The sequence below is a fragment of the Sinohyriopsis cumingii genome, unplaced genomic scaffold (assembly GCF_028554795.1).
Source record: "Sinohyriopsis cumingii isolate HCF-2022 unplaced genomic scaffold, ASM2855479v2 utg001530l, whole genome shotgun sequence".
Classification (NCBI taxonomy): Eukaryota; Metazoa; Mollusca; class Bivalvia; order Unionida; family Unionidae; genus Sinohyriopsis; species Sinohyriopsis cumingii.
In genome coordinates, this window is record NW_028316013.1 from 223,927 (window position 1) to 246,959 (window position 23,033).

The window sequence follows — 23,033 nt, forward strand, 5'->3', positions numbered from 1 at the left end:
ATCAAGTCGGGTTCTAAGACCACAATAATTATGTCCTGGAAGATGTTTTTCTGCTAGGTAATTAGCCCACGAAGTTCCTGGTAAGTTTTCTAATGAAGGAGTGATATCACCACCCATTTTCATACGAGACGAGGTAAATTTATTTGTACCACATTTCACATATCTGCCTTAATTTTTCTTGTCCTGGCTCTGATACAAGTATCGAAGATGCACGTGCAACTTGTGTGGTACTGAAAATGTCAGTAGTAATTTTGTCCAAAACAATTTCACAAATTCTGTCAAAAATCTTTCCAGCGGCTAAAGCAAGTCTCATCATTTGGCACAGAATTCAAGAACTTTTCAAAAATTTGGTTTTCTGACCTCTATATTGCCACATATTTTATTAAGGATACTTTGAAATTTTTGGTACAATATCTCAAAAAATGTATTGAACTCTCGCAGTGGCTTTTTGACATGTTCTATTAGTGTTACTCTTAATCTCATTTGCTCTGGTGTTATTGCATCATATGGGACAGGTTGTTTCATTTTTGTATGGTCAACATGATGCTCTAAAATGTCAGAGTCAACTGTGGTTAGCCTACATTCTTTGTCAGTACACGAAGTAGGAGTGTCGTCCCCAATGGACAACATTTCATCAACTTCTAAAATTTCTCCATCCGAAAAGTCAGAGTTATCAGAATCAGAACCTGTTTCATAATCAAAGTAGTGACAAACAAAAAACTACAAAAGAACTAACCAAGTTAACCATTTTGTTTTCATGGCAGTGTAAATCCAGTATAAGATTCATAGTATTTAACATAAAGAGAAATGTCTACAAAGCAATCTTTAAGATTTTGTAAGTAACATCTCAGTTGAAATTCGGATAATTACTTAACTATTGATTAAATAAGTCTATAATTAAAAAATAATATTTCTCCACGCACAACAACCAGAGATCACCTACATAGCTATTCAGAAAGCGCTACGAAAAAATTCAACGTAATGAATATGTCAAGAAATGTTGTTAAATATTTTTCCGGCAAATGTCACATAGACTTGAGCACATGTAACGATCGGATTAGCATAAGGACTTGACGGAAAATACCGTGGATATTCCGATTGCATATTTGCCGGGTTCAGCCGAGATGTAGCGATCGAAAGCGATGTTTGAAAAGATTAATTCAATGAGAACCAATCACTGAAGCAATCATGATCAAATCGCATTCACTCCGAAGTAGACTGGAAGTTGAGTCGGCCTGTGTGTGGAGGACACGAAGCAGCGGATAAACTTTTTTCGCAAAATTGGCTCTTCAGAATCAGTAAGGTTACTTAAATGGTAATGGATAAAAGGTGCGGAGTGTCTTCTTTACAGTGTGTACGTTAGGAGTGACTGAATGCGCAGATAGTATCGGACAATTAGATCGGAGTCATCGAGGGGTTAGAGTGTGACCGGCAAGAGTTAGTTACCTTGTGGCCATAGAACACAATTAATTGTACTATATGTTCTCTACATTTGTTTCTCAGTACTGACCTTTCCACTGTGTGACAATCAATACAAATCATATGTTAATCTAAAATATCTTCAAAGATGACTTCACGGTGAAGTTCTTGTCAAAGGCTGACCTGCTCTTTTTTGAGATGCTAGACTGTCAACAGAGCAGCATGTAAACAGAACACAGATTTCACTTCCGGATCATCACCAAGGCTTTTTTACTCACTGTGCACTGTCGCCGAAATACACACGGACAACCACATCCTGAGCTCATATTCTCAAGAATAAACAATTGCCTTTTAATCCCTACGAAAAATGCATATATAAAACTCTTCTATCACCACCTAAATGAGATAGGAAAAAATGTTCCAAAAATAGACTAGAACTACATTAGTGGGTACTGAACTGGAAGTACTAATTGTGACCTGATTCCTTGTGTTAATTGGTGAGTGTACACATGATTAGTTTACCCCGGAATCAAGTGCCTGTTTGTCGAGCGTAAATTGTCGAAATACTAAGGGACACAACTCTAACATAACTCGTTTTTAAATACATTCACTCATTCTGAATTATCTCTCTTTGACCATCGTTTTTTTTGGGCGATGGGTTTTAATTAAATAACATATAGAAGATCTTATTATACGACACAGAAGACCTTATTTATACGACAAGTCAAGCAGTTGTAATTGTTTTAATGGGAAACACTTTTGCTCTTCAGTTGAGAGCATGCAAAATTAGTATTGATATTTATTCGGTCACATTCACCGAATATTCGGTTACATCGTTCAACTTTTATCCAAGCAATGGCTGGTAAAATCCTGTTTTCTTGTTTTGTTTTGTTTTGAGTGTGTTCCAGTTATTGCTAACAAATATAGGATCCTTGATTTTGTGATCCGGTCTCATAGCTTTGTTTTAATCTGTTTAGACTGTCCAACTTCGGTATTTAACGTATCATAAAATTCAGGTGAACCATCATCTCGTATCGTTTGATATTATCACTCAAATCTGTAATAAGGAGTCTGTATATTGTTCGTCGTATTGTCTAGTTATTTCATTAGCATTTAGTTTTTATTTTCTCATATGAGTTTTTCATTTTGTATTTGGCTATTCCAGGCAAATCATTAATTCGTCATCTCTGACAGCTTATGCTATTAAAGTTCAAACATTATCTAATGTCTTCATTAATCTCACGAAAAAATTCTTTTAACTGAACAAGGAATCCTATCTTTATTTGTTGAAATTCAATCGTAAAGTGCCAAAAGTATATAAGTATTAACGTACGTATCAATTTAAGTACGCATCTTATAATATGCTATCACCGTTTCTCTACATTCACATTTTTTTAGTTCGTTGCATGAATGAGTTGTATTAATTGGGCTGTAATGTAGGCAAATACTGGTATTATGTATTTTAGAAGTGTGTGTTTGTCTTCATTTCACAGACAATATTAACATATTATCAGCTAAACCATGCAAAGGAAATTTGAACTATCTGCCTTTCTCAAGGATACCTACCAACACTGCTTTGTGCGGGTATTGAACCCGCGACCCTTGGATTAGGACTCTGACACAACCATCTGAACTAGCACGGCTCCATGTAGGCATAATAAAACCCTACATTATAAATTTAACCTGAAACGTTGATCACCATCATCATCATCATCGTCCTCTCTCTCTCTCTCTCTCTCTCTCTCTCTCTCTCTCTCTATATTGTTGTCAGAGATGGCAGTGCAACGACATTCTGTCAACAACGGTCTAAGAGAGACAAATCAAAATAACAGATTTGTCTCCCATTCATATTTTCGACAGTCACAATAACTTCTAACCGTCCTAGTAATTGCTAGTTAGTAGTTTCATGCATCAGAGGACATGATTTTTAGCCAGTCAATTTACACTAAAAGTAGGATTTAGATAATTCAAGAGAATTATTTCAATCTTAGGCTTGGTACTTGATAGCACATAAATTTGACATCTGATGTAATATAATAGTCAAGCTAAAGACCTACGTTCCTAACTACCTGTATCCTAGCTACGATGTCGTAGCCTCAACTTGATTTGTTGTGGTTGAGGCTACGAACTGATCCCATATCATGTAATGGAGCAAAAAAACTCATCACTAAAGTCAGAAAAACAAACAGCGTAGAAATCAACTACATAAGTATAATCATGTTGTGAAAGAAGTTTGGCTTATTTTGAATTTATTAAGCCCTTACACGATAAAATAAATTGGCATGGTTAATCTAACCTTATCCTGTCCGCCATGATAGATAACGCGAGACTCTCGCCGTGACCCCTTTTCTACGTAAGGCTTGCCAGACCATATTTTGGATATTCTACGCTATATTGTTATCAATCAAGTGCGAATAATCGCTTCTTGGTGGAATTTCAAAGTTGCCGATAAACCGTATTTACTTTTAATGCGAAGAACTTCTGATCCAAACGGCGCCATGTTTTTAGTACGATTTGTTTACATTTCCAAATAAGGCGTCAATGTTCTTATATGGCACACAAACAAACGAGGCTGAGAACGGAAGTAATCATTATTTGAAATAATATGGCGGACGATCTAAACGAAAATAACGGCTAAAAAAGGTAAACGAGATTTTACAACTATTTCTACAATGATTTTCGATACTTCTGGTATTAAATAAGAGGACTAATCGATTTATTGGATTATATGCAAGGAATATGTTTAAAGTGTTATTATTGGGCTAAAAGAGCGCCGGGTGTGATTCACACCCGGCTTGCTCCATTAACACGTATATGCTCATGTTAGTACCCTGTCCACGAGGTACGAGTAAGGGTATTAATATTAGTACTACCTGTATCCATACCTACATACAAATATTCTTACGCACAGGCAAATAAGCCAGTCATTGAAAACTGTGTATATTTCTTGTTACTTTCCATGTTGCCGCTTGATACATTATAAATCTTTATGTATAAACAGACCGTAGGAAAATGGTGTCGAGCATTAATTGTCGAAATAATAGGGGGCATAATATCATAACTCGCTTATATATATATATATATATATATATATATATATATATATATATATATATATATATATATATATATATATATATATACATTGACCTATTTTGAATTATCTCTTTTTGACCATCTTTTTTTTAATAGGAGATTTCTTTCTTTGATTTAATCATAGAAGACCTTTATATCTTTATATACGAGAAGTGAAACAACTGTAATTGTTTTGATGGGAATGGTTTTTGCTCTTTAGCTGAAAGTATGTAAAATTAGTATTGATATTTATTCAGTCACATTCACCAAATGTTTGGTTACATCGTTCAGTGGAGAGTAACAAGACAAATACAGAGATTTTTTCAGGTTTAACTAGTTTGCCTGTTTGTACTTATTCTTATATGTAGGTATACATGAAGGTAGTTATATTACAATTCACATAGATCATGTATGCGCATTTCCTCATTAAATATAAATAGTTCTTTTAAAATTTAACACTAATTTTCTTTAATAAAAGCCTTTTCAATCTTGATTATTGAATGCTCTGCAACTTAACTGTCACCATGAAATTTCCAGACGAAAATTATCTATCGCTATGGTCTTTTACAATTATAGCCATGTACTAAACTTGGATCAAAATAAGAGCACGTCCAGTGGAATCGTCACAGTCGAATGTAGTACGAACTTGTTTATCAATATGCGTAGCTTTCACTGTGATATCACAACGCGCGACATTCAATCCGGATTGTACTGGATCACACGTTTAGATTCATTTCGTCAAAAAATGTGTACGTAATTTAACATTGATTTAGCCGTATGCACTTCTCCGGACGTCTAATAACGACCTTCAAAGGAATATGGATGTATAGGAATCCAAATGAGGTGAATACTTGCCACTTAAAGGTATAGAATCAAATTCTAAAAAGTGACACCTATTACTGAAAAAGTCGGTGTTGAATGCCTAATTGACCCGTGTGACTTGTACTAAAGGTAAGTAGATCCAAAGTTTTCTGTTATATTATATCAGATGTAAGATTTATGCATTTTCGAGTAGCAAGCCTAAAATTGAAATAATTTTGTTGAATTATCTCAATCCTATTTTGAGTGTGTAATATTGGCGAAAAGCCTGTCATCAGATATATTGTCAGACTAAAAAGCGATTATTAGGACAGTTAGAATCTGATGTGACGGTTGAAGTCTTGAAGGGGAGACAAATCTGTTATATTGAGCTGTCTCTCTTAGACCGTTTGTTGACAGAATGCCGTTGCACTTCCTCTCACAACAATGGAGAGAGAGAGAGAGAGAGAGAGAGAGAGAGAGTATCACGGTACCAATTGTTTTTCCATATACCTCAATGCTAATGATTTGTGAAATAAATATACTTTTTATCCTACCTCAGCATGCATGTCACACACTATCATAGAGAACAATGCTGTATTGTCAATTTGACAAGGACAAAACCAGGTACTCCATTGCATTTAAGAGAGATAACTCTGCTGGAACTAGACAGGGGGTAAGGGCTATCAAGTCACAACAGACACAGTTTCAGCCATGTGTACCACATTTTAAAAAAATCATAAAAATACAAAATATGACCTAGATATGAATTAACATAATCTCACATGTTGCAAGGAGGCACAACTTTTTTTTAAAGCCTAACAGAAAGTACAACTCTTACATAATGCACCAATCACAACTAGTGTTGTTCTTTATTTCTGAATGGAATGTTCCTACACCTTAAGCTCCGCCCACCTGGACTTGCGCAATTGGTAGCGTTATAGCAGAGAGAGAGAGAGAGAGAGAGAGAGAGAGAGAGAGAGAGAGATGATGATGATGATGATGATGACGATGATGATGATAAACTATTGAGGTAAATTGTATAATGTTTTATTTCTCCTACAAGGAACGGTGTATAACATATGGTTAAGCGCCAGAATCCTAATCCAAGGGTCAGGCCAGTCCTGGTCGGTATCCTTGAGAAAGGCAATAGTTCAATTTGCCTCCGCATGGTAAAGCTGATAATATGTTAAATATTGCCACTAAAACGAAGACAAAACACACCCTTTTAAAATACATGTTACTCTTATATGCCAGCATATCAGCACAATTTGTACAATCCATGCATGCAACGAGTGTGTATTTTGGATTTTAAACGTAGCTTTAACAATTTTTCCTCCATATCGCCCCAGTGTCCACAGCGTGGCACTTTATTGTAATGTCTAGCACTTGGACATCATGCCGCAGACATGTAGCATCATGTTCCATATAGTTATTATCCTGACACTAGGCCAAGTCTTTGGTATGACTCGATCGGGGTTCGAACCGGCTACCTTCCGCATCCGAGGCGGACGCTCTAACCAATTAGGCCACTGGAGCGGTGCGAAATATAAAAAATGTGAATATAGAAAAACGTAATATTCTATTAATTTATTTCAAGGGACCTACAATTTAAATTTAGAATCAGATTATCAAATTTATTTTCAGACCGCTTACCACATATGTAGGCATGTTCCTAAGGCCATCTATTATTAACCAATATTAAGTGCTATATCTATGTATTTTGTTTTGCAATCATACCAGCAAATGTGTCCTAAGTATTCTTCAGGTGTACGTTTATTTAATTTTCTTTGTATGTATTCCGTATAATAATGTCCAGCTGATAAGATATGTCATAACTGCACCCGACTTATAACGGACACAGCTCTACTGTGCCGATCATATAATACCGAAGACGTAATCAGATGGTTGGGTTGGTTTGTTTCGAAAGGACTTTCAACACATAAGTGGCTATGGCAATGCAAGGTTTGTGGGCAAGGTGGGTGGGGTGTATTATTTTTTTTAAATTTTAATTTTAACATAGCTTTAACAATCTGAATTATATCGCTATGGTGTCTGCAGTGTGGCAGTTTATAGTGATGTCTAGCAATGAGGCAGCATGCCGCAGACTTGCGGCACTATGCCCCACCCAGTCCTAATAACCTGACACCACGCCGACCATTCGTAACACTAACCTCTTAATGCTGGGTGCCAAGCTAGTAAAGCAATGAAATGGAAGCTACGTGCTTTGTCAAGGGACAAATAGATGCAGGCGACCCGTGTTAGCCTTGGTAGGCATCGAACCAGCGACCCTTTGATTTCGAGTCCATCACTCTATCAACTTTTATACCACAGTTCCCGCCATTACTTGTCCAATCACTGTTAGCACAAGTAATCAAATGATGATGGGACAGCATCGTGTAAGGAGACGGTGGCTGTCCTAACATTAGTAAGACGTGCAATGCAGCTTACAAAATTTAAATCTCTGAGTGAGACAAAAATTTGCTTTTAGTTTAGAATCATTTAAACGCTAAATGTCACTGTCATTCAGTTTACGGCACAAAATTATGTCATTGTAAAATAAAACACTTAGCATACTTCAATATTTTTGTGTCATAATTATCGTTACTAAACTTGAAAGAAACAATAATAGCAATAATTCGCACACTTCATACGTGGTGCTTAACTTTCTTCCGTTTTTGGTGATGAGATATATCCTCATTTAGTTATGTACCCTTGATAAACCTCTGACATAAGTAGGTTCACCATAACTCAAGTAGCTTAAGAGATCAAAATAGATACATAAAATTAAATTATCTGCTCTGCCTTTTTTAACGTGTCGATCAAACCTCCACACAGAACAGTAATAACTGCAATGCGAACAATGTCAATGGCTTCGCAGATGATCAAAACCTAAACTTCAATATTAGAGCCGATGGACGCAGCAACAATTAGTGTAAGTTATGATAAAACGTTTGTTTGTCTGTTTTTTATTACTTTTTATTACCGTACTGCTTTGGCATCCAAAATTTATTGCTAAATATGGCTACACATTTTCCTATAAAACAGCTATTCCTCTTTCCTCTGTGTCTTAATTATTTCTACTGACTGAGCAGTATTCCAGAATATTAATAAATACACAAAAAAAATGTATAACAAGTAAGCATGATCAATCTTTGAGGAATAATTACCCTTTCATGACCTCCGGATGGTTATGACAAGATCTTTCAAACTTCTCATTCAGAAAGACACATTCTTTATTCATAGACACAGATTGGCTGGAAAATAGACTGGTTTTACATATGTTTTAGAACTTAAACCCCATCAAATAGATTTAAAACAAGTATAACCTTCTGTAATTACTTCTTTGCCAACTCAACTTTAAACGTTCTTTGATGGCGTAAATAGTCAGGTCACATGGGGCATTTGTGTTATTTAGGTCTCAACAACAGAGTCGTCGAGAAACAAATTTACGTATTTCAGACAAGGTGAGTATCGCTTTTTTCAGTAAGAGGCGTTGATATAGCGATGTCTTCTAGTTGGTTCAGAATGGTCGTATCATTTTTAGCTAAGTTGAAATTAGAAAAATATCGACGTATGCATCAGGAACGAGGCATGATAGATGCAAAAACAGGTCAGAGACTAAACTTGCCTAACAAGTAGTTTAGAAAAACAAAATCCTACCGTTTAGAGAGCATGTTGCCTTTATTAAATGCCCGTTACCAGTACAGGTCGTCTTTTCATAAGAACTGCACATGACCCTTTCAAATCTCCCTTCTATTATAACTGCCCTTCACCATTTCAGATTATCTTTCCCTTATAGTTCTCTGGTCATTTCAGATTCCCCCCCCCCCTTCTCTCTCTCTCTCTCTCTCTCTCTCTCTCTCTCTCTCGTAGCTATACTAGACCATATATTTCAGATCGTCTTTCCCTTAGAACATAGAGCATTTCATGTAGTCTTTCTGTAAGATTTGCCCTAGACCATGTCAGATCGCCTTTCTCTTTGAACTGACCTTTGCCATTTCAGATAGTCTATATCTCTTATAACTGTCCCAGATCATTTCCGATCGCCTTTCTCTTGTGACTGCCATAGATCACTTCAGATAATCTTTCCCGCATAACTTCCCTTGGTCATTTCATTCCCCCCCTCTCTTTCTCTCTCAATTATACATGTCCTAGACCGTTTCATATAGTCTTTTCATAAGAACTGCCCTTGGTCATTTCGATCGTCTCTCTCTCTTATAACTATCATAGACCTAATATTTCCGATCGTCTTTCCCTTAGAACTGCCCATAACCATTCTCAGATCCTCTCTCTCTCTCTCTCATAAACTATCATAGACCTTTTACCATCGTACATTTAACATTTGTGGAAGGTAAACATGATTATGTATCATTTTTTTGCAATATGTAGCTTTTTGTTTAGCCAAACACTTATTTGGTATAAGACTTGATTCTGCGACGGATAGAATGGCCCTAACACGAATATTATTAGGACATAATTTATTTTAGTAAAAGTAATAAGATACAAATTTTCTCTAAATTATATTTGAAAGTAATTTTCTATTAAAATATATTGAGATTAAATTCATTTATTTCGGTATTACAGTTATATACTATTTAATAAAAATTGCGCGCTTATGAGTTAAAGGTAAAACTCTCTTGTACTACACATTTCTCTTGTATCGTAAGTCAGCAAAAAAACTACACTCGGTAAGTTGTGTAGATACCTGAAATAAACAAATTCCAAAGATTCTTTCTAAATGGGAAAATGAGCTGATCTGGCAAAATTGTCTGTCTAATGACGCACATAGACCCAGACGATAGTGTGAAGTGTTGAATTTTGAATTGCATTCAACTTTAAAGTTGAATGCATTGAGCATTACAATTTTATCGCATTTAAGCCAGAAAGTCTTTGTGAAGGTTCACTTTGACCTTTCTTTGTTCACTCCCCCCCCCCCCATTTCAGTGTAAATTTCAAAGGGGAAGCATTCCAACTCATTGAAATTGACCGGGGTATCTTAACACGGTCCTTAGAAAGTAAACATTTGAGCTACCAACCCTAACCGCTTGGTAGGAACCTATGTCTATTTATCATTTTTTTCAAAGGGAAATTGCTACGCACTGTCGTTCACCAATTCCGAGCCGTCTAAACCTGATGAAAGGAATTATTTCTTTGGGATAAATTAGTGACCGCTGCCTACGATTGGGCAGAATAAAATAAGGCGTACACTTTAGAGCAATCAGACTTTAAAGTGACGACCTTAGTCGAAATTCCTTAGTCTGAAAATCTCCTGGAAGAGGAAGTGCAGTCGATCCGTGGAAAGTCTAAAGAGAATAGTGCTTTCCTCTTTAAACAAGAAAGGGACCAGGTGGCCGTCTTGTAAAAAGAAAGACACGTTAGTGCGCACAAGATCTGAAAGATAACAGCAATAATTTATGCAATTTTAGTTTCACGTAATATTCTATTATTTGATTGTTTTATGCAATTGTGTTTGCTATAACCCGGTTTCCATATTATGTATCTTTTATTCAATTTCATGGAAATGTGTTGATGCTAGAGTTGTTATACAATTTATTTTAATCAATTTCATGGAAAGTGTTGATGCTAGAGTTATTATGCAATTTATTTTTATTGAATTTCATGGAAAGTGTTGATGCTAGAATTGTTATGAAATTTATATTTTAACTTTACAGTTGGTAGTTCATTGGTTGAATTGACTGCATGCGATCCAAATGTTCATATGTTTAGGATTTCATAGGGTTATATAAAATAACTTCCTTTGTTTGTTAGGACGATACAGATCAACACGAGTTAATGATACTTGCCTAATTATATCTGATTTTGTAATCTTTGAATAATCTTGTAGGTTAAGGATTGCTGTGAGTTACAATTTGTGAATTTCATGCAATAGTACTCGAACATCTAGTAGCATGTAAAGAATACGGTAGTAGTCGATAGACGCTTACGTGGTAATTTAAGACCTGCCCGTTGTAAGCGAGGTCAATGTCCTACCGTACTAAGTCAGAATTTACGCAGTGTTTGGATAGCCAACATGATCTGAATAACGTGAGTGAATTTTATGTACCTCTAAAGAGTGGGGTATACATAAATGATGGGGTAATTTTTTCCTTTAAGGAACATCTTTCTGGGAGAGAGATGGAACAGTCTGAAGACAGAAGTCCGAGGAAAAGAAGGACGAGGTCAGAATAAAAGGACAGGAAGTCCATGAAGGATAAAGGCATAAAGATTAGGAAGGATGAACTAGGAGACGTTGATATCCGGTCAAAAGGAAGGAAGGTGATGCACATCAATCGTGGACATTGCACTCTTTTCACCTCTCGTTATGATGATGAAATAAATCCAAATTAGACACACCCGTTAAATTCTATTGATATAATCTAACTTGATATGGAATTGCCTTTATTAATTTGTTCTAATCAAATTTGTTATTTTCTTGCCAAAGGGGGCTCGTATTGCTTTATTTCTTCCCAGTATTCTCGCTCAGTTCTCTGTTGAAATTCCATTCTTGTTTCACTCCCGCCTGGCTATAATATCGAGTGAGATCATCCTCTAGATAACGCCAGCCAAATCCAATTAACCACCCTCTTACTAAGAGGGCGACGTTTCAGATAGTCTGTAAGAAACGACGGAGCCTCACGTTTAGATTATGGCGGAACACAAAAACTAGACGTATGACCATATTTGGATGCATCCTAAAAAACTGTACAAAAAGCGTCGGACTTGCGACGCATCAGTCTATTCGTCGGAATCTTAAAGAGGCTTGTGTCGTTACAGGTAAGATTATCGTCTATGTACAATTTTTTTTTTTTTATATAGTATAAGGATTTTTAGTGTTAAGATGTTAATCTAACATCAGTATGTTGCAACATTGGATTTTTAAAATATTTCTTTACTATTCTTCAATATAATGTAGTGGAAAGCTGAATTGTTTATTAGAACTTATATTTCCTTGTAAATATATTATTGATAATAGTATTTTTTTTTAAAACAACGTTCGCTACGAACTTCATACTCAGTAATAGTTAATTTAGAAATACAACGCTCTTAAATAATAGAGTTTAATATGTTGACATTTTAGATTAAATTCAGTAAAATATATTTCTAACTGATTGCAGTGTTAGTTTGAAATATTACATTTTAGATTCCTTAGCTATCTAGAATTTATTCGATATTTATATTTAATTATCTGTATTATTTTCTAAAAGGCAGAATTTATAAAAATGTATGATGTTGATAAGTGAAGGAATATAGTAGTTTTATATGTATATCTTATATCTGTAATTTAAGTTTATGATGATTGATATTGGAATGTTGATATTAGTATGTAATTTTATATGTTGAGTATTTCAATAAAGTTAGTCCATTCGTCGGAATCTCAGAGAGGCTTGTGTCATTACAGATCCCGTACCTCCAGCTTGCCATATTCCCCAGATGTAGCCCTATCTACACCGTACTAAGTGACACCCTCTTTCAAGAGAGCCAGTAACTTTCTCTCTCTCTCTCTCTCTCTCTCACACACACACACACACACACACACACACACACAAGAAATGAGAAGAAGGTTATGAGAATAATCCATTTCATAACAGTTTTGTTGAGCCAGCCAGACTGGCCAAAAAAAAAAAAAAATAAGAAGAAGAATGTCATCGCTACAACAACAGTCTAGGGCTAGAGACCAACTAATTAGCAATAATTACCAGATAATTTTATTATCAGAAGCGAGTGGCATGCATTGTGGAGCTTTCCGGGACATTAATTTCATTGTAATTAAGTATATATGTGCAAATTACTACTCATAATTAATAAATTCCATGCCTATGACAAACATAATTTATACACACACATGCGCACGTGTGCACGCAGACTCACCCCATACATACGTACATACCAGGGACGTCGGGGGGGGGGGGGCAAGGTCATATGCCACCACCCCCCGGAATTTGTATATATATATATATATATATATATATATATATATATATATATATATATATATATATATATATATATATATATATCTGGCCTAAATGAAACGCACACGTAAGGAACGATACTATATACTACAATTGAATCCTCACTCTAATATCTACCTAAGTAATTACATTTTTTAATGATTTTATTGTCTTTATTATTGTTATTATTATTATTATTATTATTATTCCGACACAATTATATTAACATCTTTCCTTCGGAACTTCCTTGCATAACTTTGCTGGGAGATAATTTAAATGGTATTGATCATGGGGATCGGGGGGAAACTTGATTGGGGGTACGGGGCAAAACTTGACGGGCTTGTTAATTTTCGTATTTAGGCTACAGCAATTTTACAGCACATGCAAATTCCGGAATACCGTCCCCCCCCGTCCCTGGTATACATCTCTCGCCACGATGTATTTCAGTCCATTGTTCACAACTTAAAATTAAGTTTTTTCACTTGAAAAAGCATGTTTCGCTCGAAACGTTGGGAAACCGTTTTGAATTAGAACCGTTATCAATAATACACAAAGTCATCACAAGTTTACACTCTTGGTTTGATCTGCCTCACTTGTCCCCAGACCCTCTTGACAGCACCGATGATTTTAAATCTTTGTTGTCAGCTGCTTGTCCACCTGGAATAACCTATCACGCCAAATATGGCCACTCTCCCTCAATCGGTGCAGATGGATTTAGGTTGTAGGAAGTGGCGTTAATACCATGGTAGCAGGTACAGCCGTGCTGTGGCGCACGGCCGTATTGGGGGGGGGGGGGCAGCCCAACCAGTAAAAAAATAAGCGACAGTAAGGGGGGGGGGATGGTAGAAAAAGTTTGCTGTGGGGCCTGTGGTGAGATAGTTATGCCACTGGTTGCAGGGAAGAGTCCATATTATCTGTGAAAATCTGCCCTTTGTCCCATCTTTACAGTCACAAAACAACAGCAATAGCCAAGCCATGACTGCATTCAGGATCAGAAATCTTCGTTTTATGTATGCATCCTAATACAAGATTATACTAAATATGATTGCTTTCATCCGTCGGTTAGTGTAGATGAAGTTCATCTGATAAAGGCAACATGAATGGGGGGTGGGGGGTGGACACTACCTATCACAATATGTACAAAAAGTACAACCAGACCGAACAAATGACCGATATAGGGAACAAATCCTTTTTAAGAAGAGTACATTGTTAGTTTGCGTGTTAGTCTATGACGTCTGTTTTAACTAGTACAAAATAAATATCGCTCCAAAGACGTTCGCGAGCCTTTTGAAGATTTTGAGTTAACATTTTAACGTGCACGACGAATACAACAAGACGTAAGAGTTGACAGACAGAACATGTCACGAGAAGACAATCAGCAATAAAATACACGAAAAGTCTGAATACATTAAAAGACACAATATTATATGAGAGTTTTATGTAGCGAGAGAACCATACTTCGAAATTACAATGAAGCGCCATTTCTCAGAGAAAGGTGAGTACAAAACGTATTTTTTTTTTTATCTCTGTCTCTATTTCCTTCTTTCTTATTTCATTTAATGTTATGCACTTACCGCAGTTTACATTGTCGTTTTTCTTTTCATGACCGAAATGGAATGGCTGTCTAAGCCTGTCTTTATATATACATATATATATATATATATATATATATATATATATATATATATATATATATATATATATATATATATATGGCGGAACCACTTATATCGGTACTGTGACTATATACATTTTCTCAAATTGATCAATTTCAATATCTCACTTAATATTTAATAAGCAAGAGTATCGAAAACAAATGTTTATCCCCCCTTAATGAATTTCAAGCCGTTTTACACGACTGGACCCTGGAAAAACATACCTCCTTGAAAACTGAGTGACAACAACGTTGAGCAGACTTCACGCTTTTAAATAAACCAACTGATTGGAAAGTGACCCCGTTATTAAATATTTCAACATCGCAGCCAGAAACTTTCTTAATCATAAAAAATTAGACGAAAGTATAAATCTGACAATGAAAAGTTTATACCCTTTGTGGCTAGGTACGTCAGTCACACATAGTAGAAGAATGATGGGAAATAAATGAAGCCCTACAAGACCCATATTTCGTCTCATTCAGACAAGCCATAATAATGGAAAACATCTTATACTAATTATAATGAAGATTGTGAAACACATATTGCAGCTAAAACGGTCGATCACAACAGTGTGTGTGATTTGGATTTTTAGCGTAGCTTTAATAAGTTTACAGTGTTATGGCTACGATGTCTGCAATGTGGCAGTTTATAGTGATGTTTAAGACTGGGGCATCATGCTGCAGACATGTAGCAGATGATCATAAGAGAAACTGAGAAATGTTTGAAGGAGCTCAGATAATAGGCCTTCAATTAAGACGTGGACGCGGATCCATGCTCATCTCCGGTCTTCCATACTTTTGCATACGTCAAGGTCAAAGGTGTATAATCATGGCACAGTGGTACCAGGATTTGTCGTCACTTTTCAAACTTCCTTCCTCCACTTATGTATGATTTTTAAGTTTACTGCATTGTTATACTACAGACTGATTTAAAATTTGATTCTACCAAGTAAAATAACTTTCAAGTGCAAAATACTAACTGAAAATGAAGTGATGTAGCTGCACATATTGACGGCTAATGTATCAATTGTCAGAACGATTGACATAGTGTGTATATGTGTTTTGGATTTTTAACGTAGCTTTAACAATTTTTCAGTCATATCGCTACAACGTCTGTGCACTGTGGCAGTTTTTAGTGATGTCTAGCACTGGGGTATCATGCCGCAGAGATGTAACATGATGTCACACATATTCACATTATCCTGACACCAGGCCGACCAGTACTAGCACTAACCTCTTAATGCTGAGCGCCAAGCGAGGCAGCTGCTAGTGCCATTTGTAAAAGTCTTTAGTATGACTCAGCCGGGGTTCGAACAGACTTAGAAGTGAACTAAAATAAAAACCATTAGGTCTCACTGGAGAGTGTATCTGGAGAAGTTTCATCTGACAATGACCTATTGCAGAAAAATTAGAATAATTTTACACTGAAGATACAAATAAAAATAAACTAATTTTTTTTGTAGAAAGCATGCATGTACGATTTTGGTTGCGGCAATCGGGTTGATTCCTTATACAACTAGTGGCTTTATACTGAACCAACCATGCCACCAACCCCTCTTTTTACATTCATTTTTGACAGCAAAGAGTATTTTTAATATTTTCCTGTGACAAGGCAGCTAAAAGAATCTGTGTGCCTTATGCATGAATAAAGTTCACTAGTACTATAACAAATTAGTATACTTTTCATCACTCTTCAACCATCTCGATTTTTTAAGATATTTATCTCTGTAGCAGACATACATAAATACGTGTGACAAGTCGGCTGTTCATTTACAGCCAAAGTTACGCATTTGATCTCCACTGCTAGTCAGCCGACAGGCAGTCACCAAACAAGCAAACCCATTTTCAAGCCTAACTCAAAAGTTAATCTAAACCATATTACAGATTTAGTTTCTGTGTGAATTTATAAATGCTAGGCTTATGATAATTAGGTTCATGCCTTCTACCTTAAAAATTAGGGAGGTGTCAAAATACACAACTATCCAGTAAGACCTTAAAAATGAAGCTTGAGGGAGATTTTGCTTTCACAACACTTAAAGGGCGGATGTGATGATGAGATAGAGCCCACAGGCGCTCTGTCCCTTCTCCAATTGTCACCCCCCCCCCCCCAGCCCCAAAACAAACATTGCGCGTGAAACAACCTGATTACTCCTTGGGCTCCACTTTGGTAAAGCAACCAAGCATGTAGCTCAGAATGCTTAGAATATATTATTAAATCTGTGGGTGGATTAAATAGATTTTTACTATTCCGAATAGGAAAATAAAACCCATATTTAGTGCATGCGCTATTTTATAACACTATGAAAATAAATTGTTATATCATATGCCAGTCAAATTGACTATTCTTGTAAATATTTTGTCAGATAAATGTTGCTGAGACACAAATCGTGGAACCAGTTTTAAATACGGTCCTTCTGTTTGCTTTTCTCTGTCGTTAGTAGGCTAATTATGTTTCAAAGATTTAACTGTACAACATACTTGATATTTGTTTCTATATTTTTGTACAAGTGTAATTTTATAATGTAATTGTATTTTACTTATCTTTGCTACACCAAGAAGTTTATAATTATAATGCCAGAACTGGAAGATGCAAGGTAAAAATTATCATTTTGACGTTTTTACGGTGTAATTATTTCACACTGTTTCTATGCTAATGAGGTCATCTGCAAATGTCCTATTATACATCATCTGTAAACAGTCTTAATTAGTTATTAGGAATGATTTACGATATCACGACGCGAGAATGAGTGTCTGCCACTCGCTGTTACAATGATGATTATGATGATGATAATTATTATTATTATTAGACCGTGAAGGATATATATATATATATATATATATATATATATATATATATATATATATATATATATATATATATATATATATATACAGAGGCACACACACACACACACACACTGTATCGAAAAACACACACAGGTGACCCTTATGACACCTGACAAACCACTTCACCGATCCCGGGTGTCTGGAAGAAATGTGACATAAATACGAGGATAGTGATCGTACTGGTTAGTCAGAGAATACATGTTTGATTTTTGGGGTTTAACGCCATATTCAGGAAAATGAATCAAAAGTAATGAAATGCAATATTATAAAACTTAAATAACTCAATTCAATGTGTATGTGTTGTATGCGTGTGTGTATATCAATCGTTAATAGCTTATGACAGATAAATACAGTAGCAAAACGTGGCTGTTTTATGAGTGAAACGTATTTTTGAAATCCTCGAGAAAAGCATTTGATTTTACAATTGTGCTTTCTAATTTTGATATTTTCCAGCGGCAGGAATGCAGTGGAAAAGGCATTTTGTCGTATTCATGCTTCTGCTTGCACTGTTAGTCTACAATTGTGCGGAAGGACAACAGTCACGGAAGAAGAAAACAGGGAGAAGTAGGAATCCGATTTTATTGGCTCATCCCCGTTTTAACGGTTCTCAATCAAAATACAAAATCGGATAACTATCTAGCAGTAAATCTCATTAGTCAATAATAAGTAGTTCTCCACGAAGACTCGGTCTGGAGATGATGAAACGTTTCGTCATTAGTCAATGATAAGTAGTTTTAGGGAAGACTCGGTCTGGAGATCAAAATGCTTTACACCAGTAGTCAATAATATGTAGTTTCCGCGAAGACTCAGACTGGATACGAAAACACATCACGCAATTAATCAATAATAAGTAGTTTTGCCGCGAAGACTCGGTCTGAAGATTAAGACACTTTACGCCAGCAGTCAATAATAAGTAGTTCTCCGCGAAGACTCGGTCTGGATACCAAATCGCTTTGAGCCATTAGTCAATAATAAGTAGTTCTCGACAAAGACTCCGTCTGGAGATCAAACTACTTTACGATTCGGTCTGGAGATCAAAACACTTTACACCAGTAATCAGTAATATGTACAAAGACTCGGTCTGGAGATCAAACTACTTTACGATTCGGTCTGGAGATCAAAACACTTTACGCCAGTAATCAATAATAAATTGCTCGCCACGAAGACTCGGTCTAGAGATCATAACACTTCACGCCAGTAGTCAATAATGAAATGTTCTTCACGAAGACTTTGTCTGGAGTTGATGAAACGTTACGTCATCAGTCAATGATAAGTAGTTCTAAGGGAAAACTCGGTCTGGAGATCAAAATACTTTATACCAGTAGTCAATAATATGTAGTTCTCCACGAAGACTCGGTCTGTATATCAAAACACCTTACGCCATTAGTCAATAATAAATAGTTATCCGCGAAGACTCAGACAGGATACCAAAACACATTACGCAATTAGTCAATGATAAGTAGTTTAGTCGCGAAGATTCGGTCTGGAGTTAAAACTCTTTACGCCAGTAGTCAATAATAAGTAGCTCTACGCACTCGGTTTAGAGATTATCAAACTATATGCCATTTGTCAGTGACAAGGCAATGTTCAAAAAAAAGTAATTCACACTGTAATTGCATTCTTAAAATCTGAAGCTGAAACTTAAACACATGTACTGTTTCATTACACAAAAGTCTACGTTCTTCTAAATGTAAACATATTTCTTTCAAAAGACAAAATTCATGGTAACTGATCACTTCTCGTTTGATTTCCATTATGATGCACTTCAGTGGGATTATAGAATGAAGGCGAGGTGGAAGCAGTTCATCGCAGTTTTCTAGCAAAGACATTTCTAGACGTAAGAAAAGCGTATTGCAGGCCACAATGTAAGTTATTTCATGCCAAGGGGGATTTACCAGTGTAAATAAAAACTAAGACATTATTTGTATTTGCTAAACAGTCAGCTCAATCCGACATACACATGTGATGTTTCTTTTCTGACATGACACAAAGTGCGAGGATTCGTTGATTGTGTGGTCTTCAAGTCGGTTACTTACCTTGAATACGATTGGTGGCGCTACCATAAAACCCGGTCCAACAAATTTCTTTTCTTGTTATTTAGTACTACCGTCCTTGTTTCAGCTATGCTGTCTTTACTTTCAAATTATTTCGCCACAACAGCACCTTAAAGGGATAAAGTATGTTGTTTGTTTATTCGCTTTGGTTTGGTCTTTTTTGTGGTGGGGTGGGGTAGGGTGGTACATACAAAAGTTACAAATATACGCAAGGCTTACAGTGTTTATCAGATTCCATATCAGTAGTTATAAGGGCCAGCATATATGTGATATTTAACATTGCAAGGAGACAGGGCCATATAGTCTAATAATCTTAGCATTATGGGTCCTTTCGGAATCGAGCATGAGTCCATATACTATTCTTGCAATTCAGCTTTCCACACATATTATTTAAGCTACGAAATATTGTGTCTGCTATTACTGTTGCGAATTAAACTTTTGGGGGAGCCTATAGGTTTAGCAACAACAATATCTTATATCCAGTTAAAAAATGAATTTAACATAAGTTTACAATCGCGTGGGAAATCGATAGGCGAAGTAGGAAACATGACTCAGTATAACGGTCCATAAATTCGTCAAAGACAGGTTTCCGTTTTAATTTTTATAATTATTATAGAGTAATAATTAACAAATATTGCTTAAGATATCTTATGCACATTTTCGGTTTTGTGGCTTGTTGAAACTGCAACGTTTGAGCATATCGTTAACTTTCTATCATATCTGATCAACAACATGCCCTCCGGAATTACACAGTTGTAATGCACACCTGTTTTGTGTTATTGATGATTGGTCTAAACATATTTTGTATTAGACTTTGAAAATAGAATTTGAGACTGTTCCCCATGAATTGTTAAGGAGTGCATTATTGTCACTATGGAATTGCTGCCAAACTCAACGCTGGATAAACTATTTTCATGTTTTTCGAAAACAATATTTTGTTCCGAATCTGGTCAGTCCAAAGTAGCTTCTGGAGTACCTCAAGGCACAGTACTTGGACCAGTGCTTTCTCCTTGCGCATCAACGGCATCAAAACTGAAATTGATTCAGATAACCGCATCTTTGCAGATATCTGTGCATGATACATATGAATAATAACTCAGAAAGACACCAAGAGATACAAAAAAACATTAATAAGCAAAGTCGGTGGGCTGACAAAAAAACACTTATAAAAATGGTACCAGCAGCGGCCTCGCTTGGCGCACAGCACTAAGAGGTTAGTGTCAGGATTGATCGGATTGGTGTCAGGATAATGTGCATGGTTAGAACATGATGCAACATGTCTGCGGCATGATACCCCAGTGCCAGACATCACTATAAACTGCCACACGGCAGACATCGGTGCGATATGATTGAACTGTTTTAAAACTACGTTAAAATCCGAATCACACACACACACACACACACACACACACACACACACATGCATTCCAAATTTTCATTAACAACAATCATCAATCCCACCTATTATAAAAATAATCTATCTACGTAGTACACAAGTGCAAAATGAATATATACGATTAAATTTTACGAGGCCTACATAAGTTATAACTCAATAAAGGTATTCGATTTAAAACATCATTTTGCAGGTAAATCGAAAGATCTGCCTGGTCCGACGACTCCGACAGTTTTATTTACTTTACCGTTTCCAGCAGACGATCAAAAAGGTAAGACATATTGCAACAAGAGGCGGCAATATTATTTAAGAAGCTTGTTTGGTGACATAAGTAATATGGTAAGTAATATGGTAAGGGAAGGCCGCCATATTGCATGCCCACTTGTTGACATACGAAACATGGTAAGGGGAGGCGGCCATTTAACACGCCTACTTGTTGACTTACGAAATATGGTAAGAGGTGGGGGCAAAATTACATGCCTACTTGTTGACATAAGAAACATGGTAAGGGGAGGGGGGCCATATTACGTGCCGACTTGTTCATGTAAGTAAAATTATAATGTGGGCTGAGATATAACAGGCCTGGTTGTTCATATAGGTAACATTGTAATGAGGGCGGCGATATAACAAGCCTGGTTGTTGATATAAGTAACATTGTACTATGACTATTTAACTCATTTTGGTGTAAATTCCATCATACCATGAAAATTATATTTAAAATAATTGAAGAAATAAATACTTAGGGAAACTAAAGCATGATCATAGAGAACTGTGAATGGAAACTGAAGTCTGATCATACTAAACTGTTTAGGGAAATTAAAGTTTGATCTTAGAAACTGAGTAGGGAAACTAAAGCATGATCATAGGAAACTGTGTAGGGAAACTAAAGCTTGCTTATAATAGAGAACTGTTTAGGAAACTACAACTCGATCATCGAAAACTGTAGGGAAACTAAAGCATGATCATAGAAAACTGTGTAGGGAAACTAAAGCATGATCAAAGAAAACTGTGTAGGGAGACTAAAGCTTGCTTATAGAGAACTGTGTCGGGAAACTACAGCTCGATCATCGAAAACTGTGTAGGGAAACTAAAGCATGATCATAGAAAACTGTGTAGGGAAACTAAAGCATGATCATAGAAAACTGTGTAGGGAGACTAAAGCTTGCTTATAGAGAACTGTGTCGGGAAACTACACCTCGATCATCGAAAACTGTGTAGGGAAACTAAATCATGATTATAGGAAACTGTTTAGGGAAACTAAAGCTTGATCATAGAAAACTGTGTAGAGAAACTAAAGCCTGACCAAAGAAAACTGTATTGGGAAACTAAAATATGATCATAGAAAACTGTGTAGGGAAACTTAAGCATGATCATAGAAAGCTGTGTAGGAAAACCACAGCCTGACCAAAGAAAACTGTGTAGGGAAATTTAAGCAGGATCATAGAAAACTGTGTAGGGAAACAAAGGCTGACCACAGAAAACTATGTAGGGAAACTTAATCATGATCATAGAAAACTATATAGGGAAACCAAAGCCTGACCAGAGAAAACTGTGTAGGAAAACTTTAACCTGACAAAAAACTGTTTAGCGGAACAAACCCACAGAAAATTGTTTAATTTGTTTAATTTAAATTGCATTATTTGTTGTCTTTTCTTAAGGATTATATGTTATATACATTTGATTTTGTACTTGACCTTGTCAAGAATCAGGTTCGTAGTGTATCTGACCAGTAAAATATATTTTGTAAACAACATAATACATAGCCATATATTTATTTAAGATGATTGATTATCTTTTCAGATCATTATTAATGTTAAACGTGTTCATTGCTTTAATTC

At 35.9% G+C, this 23,033-nt stretch overlaps 2 long non-coding RNA genes across 2 annotated transcripts; both read left to right on the forward strand.

The window, feature by feature from the left end:
• The first annotated feature begins 8,671 nt into the window (after positions 1-8,671).
• Positions 8,672-13,226, forward strand: LOC149771981 (uncharacterized). The gene is made up of 3 exons (XR_016418071.1): positions 8,672-8,759; positions 11,410-12,069; positions 12,695-13,226. It is a non-coding gene; the product is annotated as an uncharacterized LOC149771981 (long non-coding RNA).
• A 1,234-nt stretch (positions 13,227-14,460) lies between these two features.
• Positions 14,461-21,487, forward strand: LOC149771982 (uncharacterized). The gene is made up of 3 exons (XR_016418070.1): positions 14,461-14,742; positions 18,202-18,312; positions 21,389-21,487. It is a non-coding gene; the product is annotated as an uncharacterized LOC149771982 (long non-coding RNA).
• Positions 21,488-23,033: the final 1,546 nt, after the last annotated feature.